The sequence below is a fragment of the Fukomys damarensis genome, unplaced genomic scaffold, assembly GCF_012274545.1.
Source record: "Fukomys damarensis isolate Sample0158 unplaced genomic scaffold, DMR_v1.0_HiC HiC_scaffold_6, whole genome shotgun sequence".
In the NCBI taxonomy this organism is placed as follows: domain Eukaryota; kingdom Metazoa; phylum Chordata; class Mammalia; order Rodentia; family Bathyergidae; genus Fukomys; species Fukomys damarensis.
The window spans coordinates 29,657,532-29,668,887 of record NW_022900918.1 but is presented as its reverse complement, the minus strand read 5'-3'; the positions used below and the strand labels follow the sequence as shown (position 1 = coordinate 29,668,887).

General features: G+C 48.9%; 1 protein-coding gene across 3 annotated transcripts in view; it reads left to right on the top strand.

Moving 5' to 3' along the window:
* The first annotated feature begins 289 nt into the window (after positions 1-289).
* Positions 290-11,356, top strand: part of Abcc4 (ATP binding cassette subfamily C member 4) — a 216,336-nt gene continuing 205,269 nt past the window's right edge. The window contains exon 1 of one of the 3 annotated variants that reach the window (XM_010630726.3): positions 290-372. The gene's annotated coding sequence lies outside the window, so the exon portion shown is untranslated. Of the gene's footprint in view, positions 373-1,971; positions 2,113-9,132; positions 9,252-11,356 lie in introns of those variants that run through there. The other 2 variants (XM_010630733.3, XM_010630742.3) reach the window with 2 other exon arrangements.

Sequence of the window (11,356 nt, the reverse complement as noted above, 5' to 3'; positions counted from 1 at the left end):
TAAAAGAAATCTGAACGTGCTTCCTCCCTTTCTGGAGGTGGAGTGGGTCCGTCATTATAGGAAGTTCTGTTGATAGCACTGTTCTGGTGTTAGATCCCCACACAGTGAAAAGCTTTCTAAAAAACCTGGTCAAAGCCAAATGAATCCGATCAGCAGGAGGCCAGGGGCGGAGGGTAAGGCCAGGGGCCAAGAGTATGTGAGGGGCCTGGTCCAAAGGCCTGCGGCAGCCTGAGGGCAGATGACGAGGCCAACAGCAGACACCCGTGCAGCCCTTCCTGTGAATTAAAACCCAGCTTTAAAGCCTCCTGACATTCCTCGGAAGTGGTCAGTGTTCATCTGTAGTTGAAAGGTGAAGAAATGGAGTCATAGAGGGTAAGACCCTTGTCCGAGTGGCAAAACAAGGATTTGACCTCAGATTGTCCAGATCCGGAGTTGCCACACTTTCGCCCTCCAGTCTGCTTCCTTGGAGCAAGAGACACCTGACTGCAAAGATGCAGGTTAAAGGTGGAGGCAGCGAGTTTGGAGCTGGTTGCAGAGCCAGGCGAGGGAGGTGGCTGACTGGGAAAGGCGACTGGAACCGTGGGCAGCTTCTTGGGGAGGCAGGCCGTGGACAGATCCCAGTTCCCTGGGGAAGACGGGTCCTTTTCTGGGTTGTGGTTCAAACTGAGAAGCCCTTTCCCTCGGAGAAGATGGTACTGTTTTGAAATTAAGGAGGTAAGGACCTGAGGAGCTTCTCCAGAGTCCAGATCCCCTCAGTCTGCACTGAGGCCACGGTGTCAGTGACTTAGTTCAGACTCTTACTGGCTCTGGAGTAGCTGTTCTCAGAGGTTCTGGGACCAGCACCTGAGGAAAAGTTAGAAAAGCAGTTTCTGAGGCCCCGCTAGAATCTCTTGTCTGGGCCCTATTGTTATATAATCGATCCTCCGGATGATTCTGATACCAGCTGAGGTTTGAGAACCACTGCCATAGAACCAGTCTTTTTTTATTTGTTTGCTTGGTTTTATGATACGGGGTCTTGCATGTAGTTCAGGCTGGTCTTCAACTTACTTTGTAGCCCAGGCTGACCTCAAACTCAAAGCAATCCTCCTGCTTCGGCCTCCTGAGTGCTGGGATTACAGGCTTGCATCACCACTCCCGACTCATCATTTAATATACATGTATTTTAATAGAAATTAGTGTCAAGAAACAGTAGTCTTGTGAGATATAGCTACAATATACTGATGATTTTCTGTTCTATTTTACTAACACATTCGTGACGGAGACCTGATTTGTGTCTTGCTGCCAGGTGGCTTGAATCATCAGTGGTACCTGCATGACTGTGCTGTCCATACCTGTCCCACTTCTACCTGTGGTGGTTCAAGCCGGCAGGAACGTGTTGGAAAGAGTGCTGGTCACAGTCAAAGCCTACTTAACTGATTTTCGGGTCTGTCCTGGGCCACAGTTGAAGCCCCTGCCCTTGAGCAAACCCAAGGTGGCTTTGAGCGTGTGCCACCAAGGCCCCTGCTCCGTACTGGGTATTTCCTGTCTCAGCCTCAGAGTTTGGCTCCTGGGAATTCCTGTTTCTCTGGTGGATGTGGACCTGCATCCACCACCACCCATTTATGCTGGGTTCAGTTGTCGACCCCTCCCAGATTCACCTGTTGAAGTTCTCACCTGCAGTACTTTTGAATGTGACGCATGGGTTAATTGTGAGTCAAGTAGGTCCTTACATTGGCCCTGCTCCAGGAGGACTAGTGGTGACCACACCCGCGTGGATGATGTGAAGACAGGAGGCAGCGCTCTGTAAGCCTCAGTCAAAGCCTCAGAAGAAGAAACCACTCCTCGTCTCCTTGATCTTGCCCTTCTAACCTTCAGCACTGTGCATGTAACTTTCTGTTGTTTAAGCCTCGGACAGTGCCTTTTTTTATTTTATTTTATTTTTTTTTTATGGCAGCCCGAGCAGATAGATGCAGCCCCTGTACTTCGGAGAGGCCGAGGCTGCTCATCCGTCAAGGCTTGCTCGTCTGGTGGTAGTCTGTCCTCTATTAGACTGATCTCCAAGGATCTGCCTCCTTGTGTAACCGGCTCGTTGTAGACCCTGCCTTTTCCTCGTGTTTTCTGGGTTGAGCTGAGGTATGATCCCTAAATCTGTCCCGAGTAGAGCCGGGTCCTATGCACTCTTCGGAGGGCTCTGCTTGTGGATCGGTATGGAGTAGGACAGCATGTTCTGTCCCTGGACAAGCGGTCTGGGTGTTCCTAGGGTAATTGTTGCTCTTGAAATCATATCATCATTTCTGTTAGTGTTTTCGCCAGTGCCGGTGGGGCACAGCAGGCGGAATTGTAAGCTGTCGTGTCCTCAGGCTGCGGTATGACTCAAGCCTGTGCTCCACGCTGAAGGAACTTTCTCTTTTACATCTACATGCAAATTGCCCTAAAGACGTTACTTTTGGGAAACCCTCATGCAAGTCCCTAGGGTGTCCTCTATTAACAGTTAAGAAAAGAGATGGAGCTGTTCTTCCAGGCAACCTCAAAGTCCTCTTTCCTCTCCCTTTAGAAGAGAAGGCGGTACTTGTTTCTCCTTAAACCATTTTTCGAAGACAAATTTAGTCTCTTTGAGAAAGCCAAAACAGGCTCTTTCTTCCTCTCCCTCTTTTGAGTGGATTTTGGTCATTTCTGCTGGGAGCTGCCCAGAAAGCAAACTGAAGGGAAATTCCACAAAGCCGCCTCCTCTCCACAGCTCTACTCAGAGGGATTCCTTTCCTGTGAGGAGGAGGCACATTTTCTGAGCATCTCTTCCTGGAAGGATGAGGTCCAACCGGCAGGGATTCCACAGAGCTCAGGAACATGTAAGAGGGGATAAATGGCCTTTGATTTCTGGGAATTGGCATTTTTATAAAAAGGAGAACAGGAGAGCAAGTGAGTGGTATTGTGGAAAGTATCAGGCTGCAGAAAAATCAGTTTTACAGGTTACACTGGGTTTTGACTGGCAGTTTGGGTGAACCCAAAGCCATTTTTTTTTGTTGTTGTTGTTTTTTGAGACAGGGTCTCACTATGTAGTTGAGACTGACCTGGAACTCACTAGGTAGCCCAGTGATCCTCCTGCCTCAGCCTCCCAAGTGCTGAGATTACAGGTGTGCACCACCATACCTGGCTGAAGCCATTTTGATTCCCTGTCTCAAATTCTTCTGGTGAAATTAGTGGCAGATAAAAAATGGGGGCTCAGGAAGGTAGAAATGACTCACCCAGGGTCTCACAGAAAAAGCCCGTGTGCCATTTCCTTCCTCTCCTGGTTTCAGATCCTATTCCTGGCAAGAATTTCCAGAAAAGAAGAGGTGAACTTGAATTTGAATATTGAAGGTGCTATATGCCAAGTGTGGTGACGGCAGTGTCCCTGCATGGGGGTCATATTGGGGATTGGGCAGGGAGCAGGCCACCCTGGACCTGGGGGACCTGTGGGCCCTCGGAGCAGGTGAACATGATTGGAAAGTCTCAGCCCACACTTCCTCCCTTCCCCAGGCCTCCTCTTCCTCCCGCTCCTGCCTCCCCTCTGTTCTTTTCTGCTGGGCTCTGCAAATCAGCCCCCTTTTACCAGTTTCTCTCATCCATGTCAGAGAGGGTTTGGGAAGAGTGGCATCATCTTCGTCACCCTGAAGCCAGAGGGAGGGTTCCTCCCACCTCTGCCCAGCCATTCTGATCACTCCGGGACCCATAAGACTGTCGCAGTGGTTTCCTACTTCCCCAGGTCATCCCCTTTCTTAGACGCGGCTGGGGTGCATGTCTCCTCCCATAGCGAGGTGCAGAGAGGTTAAATTTCATGCCAAAAGAAACAGAGCAAGTACAGGGAGGGGCTGGGCTGTCAGATTCCCTTGGTCAGATCTCCAAAAGTCACACGCAAAGCAGATAGAGGAGGCTGAGCCCCATCCCGGAGTGCGTGTGAAGAGCTGGGGTGGCCCGGGAAGGACCCCTGGAACATGTGCTGCCTCCAGTGACGTTGCGTTTCCCTGTGCAGAAAGGCTCTTTCCTGTCCTTAAATCCCCTAAGACGTGAGCCTGCTGGAGCATGCTGTGTACAGACATGGATTTCCTTTCCTAGGGTTAGCAATCTGCTGTTGATGTTTTTCAGGCCAGATCTTTTCTTCCGAAGTGTGACCTGCTGCCCAGTGGCCTTAGGTTAGACTGTGGAAAGGGGTTGCTTTCATGCTCTGCGTCCCCCATCAGGCCATATTACTTGCATCCTTTTATTTCAGGAGTTTATTAGTGTGACGGCCCCTCTCCCCTCACATCCTTTTCCTAAAAGGAGGAAAGAGGATCATACCCGAATTCACCATGAAGTTAGAGTAACAGTAGAATTTTTAACCTGCTGAGGTTTTTTGGGACAGGATCTTGCTATGTAGTTCAGGCTGACCTTGATCTCACTGTGTAGCCCGGATTAGCCAGGATTCTTGGCTATCCTTCTGCCTCAGCTTCCCAAGTACCAGGATTGCAGGCCTGCACCACCACGCCCAGCAGTCTCTCTTTTTAGATCTGGCCGAGTGGTGGTGACCTCGGTGTACCCTGATCGTACTGTATTTAGCGATAGCTCCCGTTTCAGTTCTGAGTGTCCAGGGCCGATGAGAATTTGACCAGTCACCCTGCTGAAGTTCACAGTCCTTGAGAGTTGCTCCCTCCAGACCCCCACCAGGTCTGTGCATCAGATCCGTGCACTGGATGATGTAAATACTTGCCCACCTTCACCCAGAGTGACAATCGGTGAAAGCCTCTCACTCCCCATGAGGGGTAGCTGCAGCAGTGACTGGGCCACCTTTGCTTTGTACATGAGGACAGTGGCCCTGACAGCTACAAGGGCAGTGTGTGGTCCTCTTCCTGCTCTTCCCTCCACATGGCCCGGCTTGGCCTTGGAGTAGGTCGGACTCACTGCCCAGGGTCATTGTGCATCGGTCCAGTTTGTGGGGGCTGGAGGTGTCTCCAGAAGACAGGGTGAACACAGCCAATGAAGGTGGTTGTGAATATGTGAGCGGAGCAGGTGTATGGCACAGAAAGCCAGGGCAGGGGGCCTCATCTGCTACCCAGGATCCAAAGGCATCTTGGGTGGGGGCGTGGCTGGCAGACCTCCGTGATCACGTGACCGCCACCCCTTGGCTGGCTCCGGCCCTCTGACTGGTTCTCCCTTGTTGGCGTTGGTGGGGAGAAGCAGTGGGCAGGTGAGGCTGGGGAAGTGGATTTCTCAGCCCCGATGGGGGAGGAACATCATGTCTGAGGTCTGGGTCCAGCTCCGTCTGAGCCAGTTTCCTTGTGCTCAGTGGAAGGCACACTATGAGTCCGCAGTGTGGATGGAAGAGATCGGGAGCCATTGGTGATGCCTTCCGGCTGGACCTGGTGCCCCACTGCCCTCTGCCGTCTTCAGGACTCCCTTATGGTCCCCGCCGAGGAGGCGACACGCTGAGCAGTGATGGCTTCTCGTGAACCTTAGGCCTTAGGGCTTCTGCACAGCTGCTGTCATTGCCAGGAGCATCCTGGCCCCTGCTTGTCACTGTGGAGGTGACTTCTCATTGCCCCCTCCCGTGTCGCCTCCCTGACTTCCGTGTGGCTCTCAGGGTTATCCCGAATCTGCCTCTGTAGTGGGGTCCTCTCCTTCTTCCCCCTCACTGCCCCCGAATGAATAAAAAGACCGGCATCTGTGATCTGGAACCCAGAAAAGTGGCTGTTGCATTTGGGCACTTAGAATCAAGTTGAATTAAACAAGTGTGCAATTCTAGTTTCCTGTGGTTCTTCCATTGAGATTCCTGGTAAAAAATTTTCATTGTGTTCCTGTTTGTTAATAAAAAGTGTGCTCCCCATGGTGTGGTTGTGAGAAGGCTCATGAGGTTTGAGGACAAGGGAGGAGGAGTCTGCCTGGCTCTGGCTTCTTTGGAGAGACACAGAGCCGGTGGCCCCATCTCTGCTGTTGGGGTTCTTATCCCAGTGGGGGGATTTGCCTGTGTGAGGTGCCCTCTCCCCTTCATTCCAATGAGCCCTTGGAAAAGGGGCAGAAGGGGGTGCCAGACGGAACTGGATTAGCTTGGAAGTGGCATTCAGAAACCTAGCTTGGATATAGGAACATAAGGGCGAGCCGGGCCAGCTTGGCACGAGTGACAGGCTGCTCTTGAGGGAAGGTCTCCTTCACAGGGTCGCCTCCGAGCCTTACAGGACCCATTTGTGTGGTTTTCAGGTGCTTTTGTTTTTCACCTCTGTCAGCATCTGTGCTTACACCAGTTTTCATTGTGCATTGGAAGCTGTTTTAGAACCTGCCCAGAGATTCCTCATAGAGTTTTCTCTCAGTTTCCTACTAAATAAACTTTAATTAGACCATGTATGGAGGCTTTTCAAAGGGTATTTTTGTTCTTTCTGAATATGCAGCTACTCAAGCTGAGTGTTGGTATGTTTGTAATTGAGCTAACGCTTTATAGAATGAACTGGTTTTGCTGGAATTTTCCTGAAGTCTGTCTCATTGACAGTACGGTCCAATGAGAAAGGTCTCTGATATGTAATTGTCTTAACACTAAATAATAGTCAGAGATGTTACTACATTTTAAATCAGTGTTTAAGCCAGTGTTACTGTTTTGGACCACTGCTGTTTGCCCAGTTCTCAATATTGTGCATGAACTGTAGTGCCCCAGTCCGGTATTGTGCAGCACACACTGTTTCTGTTCAGAGGAAGTCCATTCCAGGTCTGGAGTTGTTGCCAAGGACCCAGCGCAGTGCCTAGGTGGGACCCATCTGCATGGAGAATTGGTTTCCTGTCCTAAGCCAGCAAGGGAATTGCAGACTTTTGGATCACACCTTTCGTCCTGCTGCAGAGCAATGAAGGCCTCAAGTGATTTATTTATGGAGCGTAAGCAATCTCGGTTATTAGCTCATGGACGAGTACCAGAAACGTGAACTCAAACTGGTGCTTATTTAGCCTTTGCCTTTCCTCCTTAGACTTTGGAGTAAAGTTGTTTTTTTTTTTTTTTTTTTTTTTTTTTTTTTTTGGTACCGGGGATTGAACTCAGGTCCTTGTGCTTGCAAGGCAGGCGGCAGAACCACTGAACTAAATCCCCAGTCAGCCTTAAACTTTGGAAAGGTGGTGTTATAAAAATTAAATGGAAGCCTTGGCTGAGTTACTTTATAGATACGGTATCTGCTTGTAGTGAAATCACAGCTTGCTGACCAAATCCCCTTCTTCTCTAAACTTTATACCATTTGCCAAAAAATAGTTACGGACTGTATAGTAGCTTAGGGTGGGGGCTCAGTCTGTGAAAATGTTCCTGTGGGGTTTTAAAAGTGAAGCTGGGTGTGATGTATACCTGTCACCCCAGCAATTTAGTGAGATCCCTTCTCGAAATAAAATGGGCTGGGGATGTAGTGCAGTGGTAGAGCATCCTGCGTGAGACCCCCAGTATGGGTTGGAGGGATGGGGGATTAAAAGGAAATTAAATTAAAAGCGGCTGGGGGAGCACTTGCTTAGCAGGCACAGAGCCCTGGGCTCAGTCCCCAGCAGTGTGAGAAAAGGGAGGGGTGGGGAAAGGTCTGTTCTGTGTCCTCTTATGTGTCGGTCACTTAGGTGTGACTGCAAGAGGAGAATGAGAGGCTTAGAGGAAGAGTGATGATCATCCTCACAGGTCCTAGAGACGTGGGACACGGACACCACGCAGACCACCGAGGAACACCAGGGTGGTCAGGAGGCTGACGGGGCGAGAGCCTTGGGATGGGGATTTGTGGGAGAGGCTGGGCAGGGCTGGGGACGGTTCAGGACTGGTAGTCTGAATACTTCCAGCAGGTTCTACGGCAGCACAGTGGTCCCCAGGTGCCTGCACCTGGCTCTGTGCAGACTCAGGCAGGGGACTCTTGCATCCTGGGGTGGACAGGCCAAGGGGAGGGGGTCTGGACCTGCTGCACTGGTGTGTGTACACATCACAGGTGTGTTCTGCCGTGGTCCTTGCTGTCTCTAAGATTGGCTGACTCCCTCAGGGTCAGTCTCTCCCCAGCCAGAAAGATTTAAGAAGTCAGAACACCCAACACCTGTGTACAGAAAGTAAAAATAGAAATAGTTTGTGCTGTGAAAGGTCGCCTTGTTGTATGGTGACCCAGTGGGCAGTCTGATGGCCACCCAACGACAAAGTTGCTAAGGCAGAGATGCAGGGATCAACATGGAGCCGGGAGTGAGAGGCAGGAGACTCCACGGTGCCCAGTCAAGTCTCAGCACAGACTCCCCAAGCAGCAGAAGGAAATGCTCCCAGTGCTGCCCTTGGGGTCCTGCCACCTCTCACTTGAATTTGTCTGTTTTTTCAGTGGCCTCTTTCTCTAGGGCCTGGACCACACAGCCTGAATCCACCAGGGAGGCCTGAAGTCATAACCTGACAGAAAGGGACCATGGACAGAAGGAAGCAAAGACAGAGGATGTTACCTAGGGCCTCACCCTGATCCAAGCTTACAGAGCTAAGGCTGGGCAGGGTGAATTTGCACCCTAAGGAGGCCCTATGAGGTTGAAGCTGAAAATGATGTCAGGAAAAGAGGACTCCTGTATTCTCTCTTTTTTTTTTTCTTTTCCTGGTACAAGGGATCAAACTCGGGACCTTGTGCTTTTCAGGCAGGCAGAGACGCCACTAGGCCAAATTCCTGGCCTTCCCTAATTAATTCTAACACAAGTGCTGTTGCTTTGAAGACTTTGGAAAAAGGCTTGGAAGTTTTGTTGAGATTCCAAATAAATAGGGACTTTGTTCTACATAAATTACCTTTTGAATTTGGAGAAAAAAATCAGTTGCTATGGATACAACTTCCTGAACTTTTATGGCTAAATATCTGTTTTCTTGTTTTTTTTAGGACATAAAATTAATGAGGTCCCATAGTTTGTGTGCACACGTGTGTGCGTGTGTGCACGTGTGTGTGTGTGTGTTTGTATCAAGCAGTAGATATTTAGATTGGTTGAGCACAAGCTTTCCATTATACCAGATACTCTGGAGAGATGAAAAATGTTAAAAACAACCGTAGCCTACTGGAGCTTGTACCTTGTGGAAAGTAAGAGGATTAGTTTAGAGTTCAGGTTTGATTATGAAATCTTTGTCCAATTAAACAGACTGGGCTGGAAAATATTTTTTCCCCTGCCTGTGAAAGGTTTTTCTGAGCAAACGAGTGGTGGAAATCAAATTGCATGGACATACACAGTTTACCACGAATGCCTGATGTGCCCAGGGGGCTGGGTAGACTCGGCATTTTCCCAGGAGATCTTAGATCTTGAGATTGCTCCAGCTGCAGGTCAGTGAGTGTTTTCAGTGACTCAGGTTTTTCACAAATTCACCGGACTTTCCCTTGAAGTCATTGGGGAGAGGGAGTTGATTAGTCTTCTTGGGTGGGTGGGCACTTCTTGGATTGAGTTGAGCTCATTTTCCAGGCTGTTGTCGAGGGATGATTGGAGGTCATAAGAATCCTGCTCCCTCCCAGTTTTTTGGCTTGTTCTGTCAAACTATACTCTCTGGACTTCTGACAGAGTATCAGGCTTGTAGATAACCTCTATCAATGAAAGAATCTAAGTCCAGCAGATTCAACCACTTTTTCAATTTCTAAGTGTGACTTTCTCCCCAACCCGTCCTTTCATTCTAGTGTGCTCATGCTTAGATTATGCGTACTCTAATTTCTTAAAAGTTTTGTTTATTCTTGCCTAGAGGCTGCCGAACTCCAAGTGGTTATACAAATAGAACCAATGACAAATGTGCTAGACTTCTTTTACCTGGAGCCACCAGATCGACCTTTGACCTTGTAAATAGCTCATAACTTTTAAACTATACAATATGACTTCTGTGTTGTATTCTGGATTCTGAAGTCCCCTGGGCCTTCTTTATCCTCTTTGTGGGCTATATTCATAGCAGCTTGCACTTGTGTTATAATTTGGCCCATGAATTCTTTTTTTTTTTTGGCTACTGGGGGTCAAACTTGGGTCCTTGCACTTGCAAGGCAGGCGGTGGAACTACTGAGCTAAATCCCCAGCCCTGGCCCATGCATTCTTCTTAACTGTTTCTTTGGCATTGTCTCCTCCAGACTTAAAAACTGTGCAGCTCCCAAGATGATAATGCCAGGCACCTACTGAGGGCCTTTAGATAAACCTTCTGTAGAGTAAACCTTCTGTAGAGTAACTCTTAACTGCTGATCCACAGCTGTGACCCTCTTCAGCTGGAAGTAGCCAGAGCTGTCTTTGCCTTTTGCCCCCTGACAACAGCTAAGGGTACTTCTTCAGAGAGGGGAATATTGCCGATAGGTAAGTTAGTCAGATATCTTGATGGCAGTTAGACAGGGCCAGCCCAGGAGGAGCCAGGATGGAGGACAGTCAAAGAGCCAACATGGAGGACAATCAAGACACATTCAATGAAGGCCAGAATTGTAAAATGAGAAAAATTACTGTACCTTAGTGCTTCCCCTGGGGATAAATAGCAGGATTGACATTCTAAATAGATTTCAGTCACCTGGGTGGGGGGCCAAGGTCTTAACCCAGCCTTCCAGGAGATATCCCTGACCCCCACCCTTACTGAAAATCCTTGTATCCTTGCTACATGACTTGCTCCCCCATTAGACCCCCATTTAATCAGTATTACCTGGGTGACTGTACTTGTAATCTTATTGGTTGATCATGGTTTTGCCCCACCTCACGCCCACCTTGTAATTTTCCACTGGGTCTTACAGTTTTGTCCCACTTTGTACCTGCCTCACCACATGGCTTTGTTGTATAAAACATCTTTGAAAAGTGGGGTGAGTGGGCAGCCCTCTTTCTGGTCCCCCTTCTGTCTCTCTTAGACAGAAGCTTTCTTTTCCTCAGTAAATTTTTTCCTACTCTTAAAAAAACAAACAAATAGAAAAACAACAACAACAAAAATCGATGTACTCTCTGGCTACTAGGACCAATGTCTGTTATGTAAATAGAAGAGACATATAAAGTTAAGCAACCAAGAAGTTTCTACCATGCGAGCCAGAGCTTCTCAAATTACCCGTGAGGGTCACTGCCAGTTCTCATCTGCTTCCTGATAATTTTTTTACAACAGGGTGACATTCGTATACTCCAAACTCTTAGGATGCTGAGGGCTGAGGTGATGCAAATATTTGCCGAAGTTGAATAGACTAATAATCTAGTAATCCTAGCTGTGGCCTTGGAGAATAAACACCCTCCATACAGGCATCTGCCTAAGAATTGCCCAGCTGGTGGGGGTCTGTCTCAACCAAAGGCAAGCGCAGCGTGTACTTTCTTGTGCCGTGCTTCTTAAGCCAGTGTTTGCAGTGCTGTGGCTGTCACTGCCTCTGAGATCTCTACTGTTTACAGCCCTGAGTCTGACCCAGGGCGGCAGAGTCTGTTTTTGGTAGCACTCAGCCAGCTC